A 10,009-nucleotide genomic window follows, 5' to 3' on the forward strand; every position below is an offset into this window, starting at 1 on the left:
TTATGAGTAAAGCAACCCATGCAGACAAAGGGCCCCAGTTACCGTTGCTTGTCCCTAACAGCTTCCAGGGACACAGCATAGGTTGGATAACCGGGGTAACTGATGATGTCACATGCCGATATTACATAGTCTTCTTTGTTTTTCCCCTCTTGCCTTGTGCAGACTTCATTGTGAGAGGTAAGGATACGGATCATTTTCCACCTTGACCTTGCTTGATGGTGACCTGCAATGCATACCTAGGCCTGCACCTTGACCAAGCGCAAAGTAGGCTCAGTTGTTAAACCATACCCCTTTAGGCCCCTCCAATTGTTAACACAATTTGTTGCTTTGCAAGCCGCTTTTTACCCCAACCCCTGCTCCTCCTTTGTCCCACCCCCCAATAAAGGAGGGCATGGTCAGTAGGGTGGCCTCAGACTTAATTTTGAAAATCTAGCCACCTTAACATACAGAACAAGAGATTATTCAGAATAATAATGGATACGAAGAATTAGTATACACAGTAGAAATATCAGATACTGCTTTGCATGTGTGTACCCAGGAAAAAGATCCATATACAAATAAATTTAACAGAATTAACGGGTTTATCAGCAGATCCCACAGACACCCCCACCCTTTCCTTCTGATATGATCTTCCTAATGTCTATTGTAAAACACAGATTTTTTTTTTTTTTTTTTTTTTAAGTCCGCAAACGTGCAACTATAACGAAAAAACCCGTAAGTGTTCACAAAAAAGTGCAAGTGCAAAACACGACACAAAAAGTGCACTTAAGGGTGTGCTTTGTCCTACCCCCGAAGGGGTTGGACCGCTACCCTGATCCCCCGGGGCACGAAGCTCCTGACAGGGACAGGGTTCCCATTTGGTCCTCCTGGCCAAAAGGCCTGGTGGACCACCGTTCCTTATGTCCAGCCAAAGCCGGACATCCAGTACTAGGCCAGGGGGTTCTCCCGAAGAGAAAACCCGCTAGGGACAGGGGAGGAAGGAACCGTATGGCCACACATCCTCCCCCTAGACTTCAGGGCAGGCCCGAGGACCCACACCCTCCATCCTGTGAAAAACACACACAAAAGTAAAAAGTGACAAACGTGGGGTGAAGGAAAAATAAATAAATAAATAATTAAATAAATCTATAAAAATAATAAAAAGTGTCGTGCCCAAATTGTGCACTGACCAGACCCTGAGGCCTGTAGCAAAATAATTGCCCAGAACTTGACCAAAAGGCCCGGTCCTAGAGGCGCAGTGCAAAAAGTGTTTAAACTCGGTGACCATGTGCTCATTCACAACGTGGGGTCCCACACCCAAGTGCTACTCAGAGCACCCCTGAGGCGACTACTCAGGGGGCACCTAGTTTGCGGACTCTCTGCCTTCCCAGCCCCTGGCCAGACCAAGGTAGATCCGTCCAAATCAGGAGGTACTGGGTCCTTCAGACGTTCCAAAGGGGAATTACTCCCAGGGCCCCAGCTTAACTTGTGGCGCTGTTTCTGTTCCCCCCGTAATAGCCATCCAGACCCCCATCATACCAGTGAGGGTACTATACAACAACCATCCCCGCAAAGCTAGAATGGTCGGGAGCACCCCCACTGGACACTGATAAGAACAGATACTACACTTGATCTTAGCCAAAAGGCCGAGATTGTAAAACACAGATTTTTTTTTTTTTTTTTTCTTTAAGTCCGCAAACGTGAGACTGTAACGAAAAAACCCGTAAGTGTCCGCAAAAAAGTGCAAGTGCAGAAACACACACACGAAAAACGTGCACTTAGGGGTGTGTTTGTCCTACCCCCGAAAGGGCTGGACCGTTCACCCGATCCCCCGGGGCACGAAGCTCCTGACAGGGACAAGGTTCCCATTTGGTCCTCCTGGCCAAAAGGCCTGGTGGACCACCGTTCCTTATGCCCAGCCGAAGCCGGACATCCAGTACTAGGCAAGGGGGTTCTCCCGAAGAGAAAACCCCCTAGGGATCAGGGGAGGAAGGAACCGTATGGCCACACATCCTCCCCCTAGACTTCAGGTAAGGCCCGAGGACCCACACCCTCCATCCGTGAAAAAACACACACATAAGAAAGCAAAAAGTGACAAAACGTGGGAGTGAATAAATAAATAGAATAAAAATAAAAAAGTGGTACCGTGCCTAATAGTGCACAGACCAGGCCCTGAGGCCCGTAGCAAAAATTGCCCTGGACTTAGCCAAAAGACCTGGTCCTTAGGGCGCTGTGCAAAAAAGAGTGTAAAAACAGTGGCCATGTGTCATCTTCACACCGTGGGGTCCCACACCCAAGTGTTACTAGTGACACCCCTGAGCGCGTCTCCTCAGGGGGCACTGAGTTTGCGGACTTTTTGCCTCCTCAGCCCCAGGCCAGACCAAGGTAGCATGCTCAAACCAGGAGGAACTGGGTCTTTCCGGTCTCCCCAGAGGAATTACTCCCAAGGCCCCAGAACGAATCATGGCGCTCCCTGGTTTCTGTCCCTCCGGTACTAGCCTTCCGGACCCCCATCATACCAGTGAGGGTACTGTACAACAACCATCCCCGTAAACTAGAATGGTCGGTAGCACCCCCACTGGACACTGATAAGAACAGATACTACACTTGATCTTAGCCAAAAGGTAAAACACAGATAACTAAGCTATACATGAGGTCTCTTTATTGCCTACTATATTGTCCAGCCAGGCAAGACAAATGAAACCACACTCTGCACAAACTGGAACACTCACAGTTTAACCTTTTGCTGAATAAGAAATAGCATAGACTTGGCATACTAAATTAGCATTTTTCATAACTGTGTAGTTTCCAGACATAAACTTACTTTGCTTTGTATTCTACAATATTTTGCATTCCTAAACTGTTGTCAATCCTACCACCAATTCTTACCAACAATACCACCAGCCTGTTTATCTCCTGAATGTGGGAGTGGATGACAGTAAAGGAAGTGACATCACAAATGGGAATATGATGAGCTGGGCTAGGAGGAGCACCATGCACTGCCCCTGCAGAGCTGAATGTTCTGACCTACAGAGGGAGATGGAGAAAACCCATGACCCCCTAGTTAGGCAGCTAGAACAGAGTAAGGCAGAGGTCATTACAGCTTACATGGTCCTCTGGGAAGGCAGTTTTGCATTAACATATAACTAAAGGCAAAACCTTTTTTTAGTTCTGGATAGAGTGGGGAGGGATTAGAACCTGTGTCAGATATGTATCCCAGCTAGTCAGATTTACCATCAATCGGAGATATTGTGCCAGCTGTAAGGTTTGTGCTCATTCGTATGCACTTAAATTTTCAAGTGAGCCTCACTCACCGGCCACTTTATTAGGTACACCTCTTCAGTTGCTTTGTAACACAAAGTGCTAATCAGCCAATCGCATGACAGCAACTCAATACATTTAGGCATGTAGATGTGGTGAAGATGGCTTGCTGAAGTTCAAACCGAGCATCAGAATGGGGAAGAAAGGGGATTTAAGTGACTTTGAACATTGCATGGTTGTTGGTGCCAAACGGACTGGTATGAGTATTTCAAAAACTGTGGATCTACTGGGAATTTTTACGCACAACCATCTTTCGGGTTTACGGAGAATGGTCCGAAAAAGAGAAAATATCCAGTGAGCGGCAGTTGTATGGATGAAAATGCCTTGTCAATGTCTGAGGTCAGAGGAGAATGGGCAGACTGGTTGATGCGACATTCAGATGGTAGGGTCACAATTTGGTGTAAACAACATGAAAGCATGGATCCCTCCTGTCTTGTATCAACGGTTCAGGCTGGTGGTGGTGTAATGGTGTGGGGGATATTTTCTTGGCACTAACAAGGTGTACCTAATAAAGTGGCCGGTCAGTGTGTGTATATATATATATATCTGCTAAGAAACATTATTTAGAGCAGTGGTATCAATCGCAATCCCATTAATACATCAATATTCTCAGTCCCCCTTTCATATGACCCTCCTCCCTTCACATTCCTGTCCTCAGCCCCCCCTTTATATTACTCCCCTTCTCCTTCACATTCCTGTCCTCAGCCCCCCTTTATATTACTCCCCATCTCCTTCACATTCCTGTCCTCAGCCCCCCCTTTATATTACTCCCCTTCTCCTTCACTATCCTGTCCTCAGCCCCCCTTTATATTACTCCCCTTCTCCTTCACATTCCTGTCCTCAGCCCCCCTTTATATTACTCCCCTTCTCCTTCACATTCCTGTCCTCAGCCCCCCTTTATATTACTCCCCATCTCCTTCACATTCCTGTCCTCAGCCCCCCTTTATATTACTCCCCTTCTCCTTCACATTCCTGTCCTCAGCCCCCCTTTATATTACTCCCCATCTCCTTCACATTCCTGTCCTCAGCCCCCCTTTATATCATCCCCTTCTCCTTCACATTCCTGTCCTTAGCCTCCCTTTATATCATCCCCCTTCTCCTTCACATTCCTGTCCTCAGCCCCCCTTTATATCATCCCCTTCTCCTTCACTTTCTTGTACTCAGCCTCCCTTTATATCATCCCCCTTCTCCTACACATTCCTGTCCTCAGCCCCCCTTTATATTACTCTGCTTCTCCTACACATTCCTGTCCTCAGCCCCCGATTATATCATCCCCCTTCTCCTACACATTCCTGTCCTCAGCCCCCGTTTATATCATCCCCCTTCTCCTACACATTCCTGTCCTCAGCCCCCGTTTATATCATCCCCCTTCTCCTACACATGCCTGTCCTCAGCCCCCCTTTATATTATCCCCCTTCTCCTTCACAATTCTGTCTTCAGCCGCCCCCCCTTCCTTTTTTTATATTGACCCTCTATTCTTCAAATTCCTGTTCTGGTTCCCCTTCATATCACCCCCTATGCCTTTACATTCCTGTCCTCAGCCCCCCTTTTATAACACCCACCTCCCTCATCCCCACTTTGATATCACCCCTGGCTTCCTCCCCATCCTTCACAGCGATGATATAGCCCTCTCCTCTGTATTTCCTTGAGAAGGGATACAAAACAAGTCTAGAGATGATGTCAGGAGGCAGAATAGTTCTGAATGGAGTACTGGAGCTGCACAACATCTCCTGTGATTGGTTGCTAGGATCACCCTGTGTCTTAGCAACCACCCACCTGCTTCTTAACTTGGAAAGTTAACATGGCAGCTCCCACCCTCATCCAGAACTGTCCTTCCTCCAGATGTCAGCCTGTGAGGATGTCAGTGGTGGCAATAGCTGAGGGGAAGAACCAGCTACTCAATGACTGGACTGCAGCGGTCCGGGTGGGACAGTGACTGGGTCTGGACTCGGACCGTGGTCTGACATTCAGTGATGCCTGATTTAGAGGTTGATGTCAAAACTGCAAAGATTTCAACAAACTTCAATGCAGATTCTTACCTTCTTCTGTTATATGGCTACCTACACAGGTCAGGGAGGAGGACTTTCTGCCATAATTACATGATCAGTCCCAGTGTAGTAAGAGAGACTTTGCATCCTTCGCACCCTTATATAGATGTTTACCCAAAATATCACCAAAGAAGACAACTCCCTGCAGTAAACCTGTAAAAAAGAGTGAGGGAAGGGGGCTTTAGGGTGGTTATATTTTACTGAAAGCATTTGGAGGACAAGCCACCCATCCCCAGTTGACCAAACATACTAAAAGAGATTTCTGAGGACATACACAAACTGGTATGCAAAGCTTTCCCGGAAATCTATTACTGTGGTTTGAAAAGAAAGAAAAATATGTGTTGTTAGGCAATTTAAAAAAATTATAGAAGTTCTATAATAGAACTTAAAAGTATGAGTAATCACGCCATGTTTTAAGCTGAACATTTCTTGTATTTAAATTGGTTCTAAAGGCACAAGGTTTTTTTACCTTGATGCATACTATGTCACCCTGCACAAGTAGACAGAGAGCAGCAGTGACCAGTCTTTATCACAGGAAGCTATTGCACAGAGATAGGGCCAGTTCACGCTACATGCGTTTCAGTTGCTTTTTTTTCTGCATCCAAAATGCACAGAAAGTAGGTTATATGTTTGTCAATGTCATAGTTCACATCAATGCTTGCAGTTCCAGTGAGTTCCAGTTGCAGAAAAAAAAGTAGAACAGGCTGCATTTTTTCTGCACAGAACTGTACTAGAACGTGGTAAAACACACCGGAACGTACTGGAATGCACATGTCCCTGGAATTGAAGAAAAAGGGGGAAAAATGAACTGGAATACATAAAAAATGCACTGGAACAGCTTAAAAATGCACCAGAACGTGTCAAAACCATGCATGCGGAAACGTATCTGGAACACATCTGGACCAGGGGCGGACTGACAACTCATGGGGCCCCCGGGCAATAGGGGATCATGGGACCCCTGTGTCCTTGCCCAAACTCAAAAAAGCCTATGAAAAAGGTACCAGGGGCATCTCATGGGGCCCCCTACTGACCCTGGGCCCTCAGGCAGTGCCCGAGTTTCCAAATGGTCAGTCCGCCCCTGATCTGGACTGCATTTCTATATTGTAAACTGGCCCTCACACTAGATTGCTGCACATGTCTGGAAGACACACACAAAGTTCACCAAGATTCAAGTAGGAATACACATGCCCCATGTATTTTGATGACATTTGCTTATCCCAGAGTTCAGCTTTAACATCAAGCAATTTCATCACATTTACATATAGAATGTTTTGGGGGTCGAAAAACTCCTACAGCTGGGGAAAAAGGGTGGGATACCCTTAGGATCCATTCACACTTGTGTGACTCCAAAGTCATGTGATCTCCATTCTTTGTTACAACTTTAGATGGGTGCAACTTGGATGCGACTTTAGCTTTGACTGTTGCATAACTGTCGTATTAATGACATTAAGATGCAACTTTCATGCGACTTTTGAGAGTTTACATTGCAGTCTATGGCACTAAAATCACATGAAAGTCGCATCAAAGTAGCGCATGAACTTTTTAAAAAGTCGCTGTGATTTTAAGCCTCATAGATTTGAATGCCTTTCATTGAAATTCATCGGTTGCAACTGGTCATGACACTTTCTGTGTCCAAAGTGGCAGGACAAGTCACAAGTATGAATGAAGCCTAATGGACCATTGAACCCCCGAAATGTTTTGTGTTTTTTTTTTCCACCAGTCTCTGTACCTGGTTTATACTGCTTTTTGCTGTATCTTTATACTTACTGATTTGAGTGTATCATTGTATGCAGGGACATAGATATATGTTGCTAAACCTATGGCAGATTCAGATGTTCTTCACACTACTGTGTATCTCTATGATAAATATATGTTACACCACTTTGGTGCATTCTATACATGTAAATAGGATGTGGTGTTAAAATACAAGAAATATGCAGGTTATAAAGTGGTGTACTTATACTCATATGTCTAAGATATAAATATATATACAGTGGGGCAAAAAAGTATTTAGTCAGCCACCAATTGTGCAAGTTCTCCCACTTAAAAAGATGAGAGAGACCTGTAATTGGCATCATAGGTAGACCTCAACTATGAGAGACAAAATGAGAAAAAAAATCCAGACAATCACATTGGCTGATTTGGAAAGAATTTATTTGCAAATTATGGTGGAAAATAAGTATTTGGTCACCTACAAACAAGCAAGATTTCTGGCTCTCACAGACCTGTACCTTCTTCTTTAAGAGGCTCCTCTGTCCTGCACTCATTACCTGTATCAATGGCACCTGTTTGAACTTGTTATCAGTATAAAAGACACCTGTCCACAACCTCAAACAGTCACACTCCAAACTCCACTATGGTGAAGACCAAAGAGCTGTCGAAGGACACCAGAAACAAAATTGTAGACCTGCACCAGGCTGGGAAGACTGAATCTGCAATAGGCAAGCAGCTTGGTGTGAACAAATCAACTGTGGGAGCAATAATTAGAAAATGGAAGACATACAAGACCACTGATAATCTCCCTCAATCTGGGGCTCCACGCAAGATCTCACCCAAAATGATCACAAGAACGGTGAGCAAAAATCGCAGAACCACACGGGGGGACCTAGTGAATGACCTGCAGAGAGCTGGGACCAACGTAACAAAGGCTACCATCAGTAACACACTACCCCGCCAGGGACTCAGATCCTGCAGTGCCAGACGTGTCCCCCTGCTTAAGCCAGAACATGTCCGGGCCCGTCTGAAGTTTGCTAGAGAGCATTTGGATGATCCAGAAGAGGATTGGGAGAATGTCATATGGTCAGATGAAACCAAAATAGAACTGTTTGGTAGAAACACAACTCGTTGTGTTTGGAGGAGAGAGAATGCTGAGTTGCATCCAAAGAACACCATACCTACTGTGAAGCATGGGGGTGGCAACATCATGCTTTGGGGCTGTTTCTCTGCAAAGGGACCAGGATGACTGATCCATGTACAGGACAGAATGAATGGGGCCATGTATTCTGAGATTTTGAGTGCAAACCTCCTTCCATCAGCAAGGGTATTGAAGATGAAATGTGGCTGGGTCTTCCAACATGACAATGATCCCAAACATACCACCCGGGCAACGAAGAAGTGGCTTCGTAAGAAGCATTTCAAGGTCCTGGAGTGGCCTAGCCAGTCTCCAGATCTCAACCCCATAGAAAACCTTTGGAGGGAGTTGAAAGTCCATGTTTCCCAGCGACAGCCCCAAAACATCACTGCTGTGCATGTATATCAATACATACTGTATATATGAATATCGATACAACTGATTAAATGTCCCAATCTTAAACCACAACGTACAAATTAAAAGTCCACTCATAAGCTGAGAACCAGCCATGCTTTGGAAAAGGACTACACCTCCATCAACTGCAGTACCCAACCGTCACCAGCTGAACTGTCACCTTAATAGTATGACCTCCCACTAAGTGTTCGGGCTAACAGCGCTTTTGGCTCCAGCTTTACACACGTATCTCCTCCTCAACCAAGCTCCGCTCCATAACATGCAAATAATATTGCAAATAGTGCCTTATCCTTAAAATACTTTATTGCCTCAAACATATACACTATATTGCCAAAAGTATCAGAACACCCCTCCAAATCATTGGATTCAGGTGTTCCAATCCATGGCCACAGGTGTATAAAATCAAACACCTAGGCATGCAGACTGCTTCTACGAACATTTGTGAAAGAATGGGTCAATCTCAGGAGCTCAGTGAATTCAAGCATGGTAACATGATAGGTTGCCACCTGTGCAATACATTTCCTTGCTACTAAATATTCCACGGTCAACTGTTAGTGGTATTATAACAAAGTGGAAGCAACTAGGAACAACAGCATCTCAGCCACCAAGTGGTAGGTCATGACAGAAGGGGATCAGCGCATGCTGAAGCACACAATGTACAGAAGTCGCCAACTATCTACAGAGTCAATAGCTAAAGACCTCCAAACTTCTTGTGGCCTTCAGATTAGCACAACTGACAGTGCGCAGGGATCTTCATGGAATGGGTTTCCATGGCCGAGAAGTTGCATCCAAGCCTTACATGACCAAGTGCAGTGCAAAGTGTCGGATGCAGTAGTGTAAAGCATGCCGCCACTGGACTCTGGAGCACTGGAGACGTATTCTCTGGAGTGACTAATAACACTTCTCTGATGGACATTTCTGGGTTTGGCGGTTGCCAGGAGAACGGTACTTGCCTGACTGCATTGTGCCAAGTGTAAAGTTTGGTGGATGGGGGTTATGGTGTGGGGTTGTTTTTCAGGGGTTGGGCTTGGCCCCTTAGTTCCAGTGAAGGGAACTCTTAAGGCATCAGCATACCAAGACATTTTGGACAATTTCATGCTCCCAACTTTGTGGGAACAGTTTGGGGATGGCCCCTTCCTGTTCCAACATGACTGCACACCAGTGCACAAAGCAAAGTCCATAAAGAAATGGATGAGCAAGTTTAGGGTGAAGGAACTTGACTGGCCTGCACCTCAACCTGATAGAACTCCTTTGGGATGAATTAGAGTGGAGACTGTGAGCCAGGCCTTCTTGTCCGACATCAGTGCCTGATCTCACAAATGCGCTTTTGGAATAATGGTCAAACATTCCCATAGACACACTCCTAAACATTGTGGACGGCCTTCCCAGAAGAGTT

The 10,009-nt window shown here is 45.6% G+C and overlaps 1 pseudogene; it reads right to left on the reverse strand.

The window, feature by feature from the left end:
• Positions 1–1,477: 1,477 nt before the first annotated feature.
• LOC149452377 (U2 spliceosomal RNA) lies at positions 1,478–1,637 on the reverse strand (annotated as a pseudogene).
• Between the last annotated feature and the right edge of the window lie 8,372 nt (positions 1,638–10,009).

The sequence above is a fragment of the Staurois parvus genome, unplaced genomic scaffold (genome assembly GCF_062004578.1).
Source record: "Staurois parvus isolate SC_StPar_1 unplaced genomic scaffold, SC_StPar_1.0 ptg000475l, whole genome shotgun sequence".
Lineage (NCBI taxonomy): Eukaryota > Metazoa > Chordata > Amphibia > Anura > Ranidae > Staurois > Staurois parvus.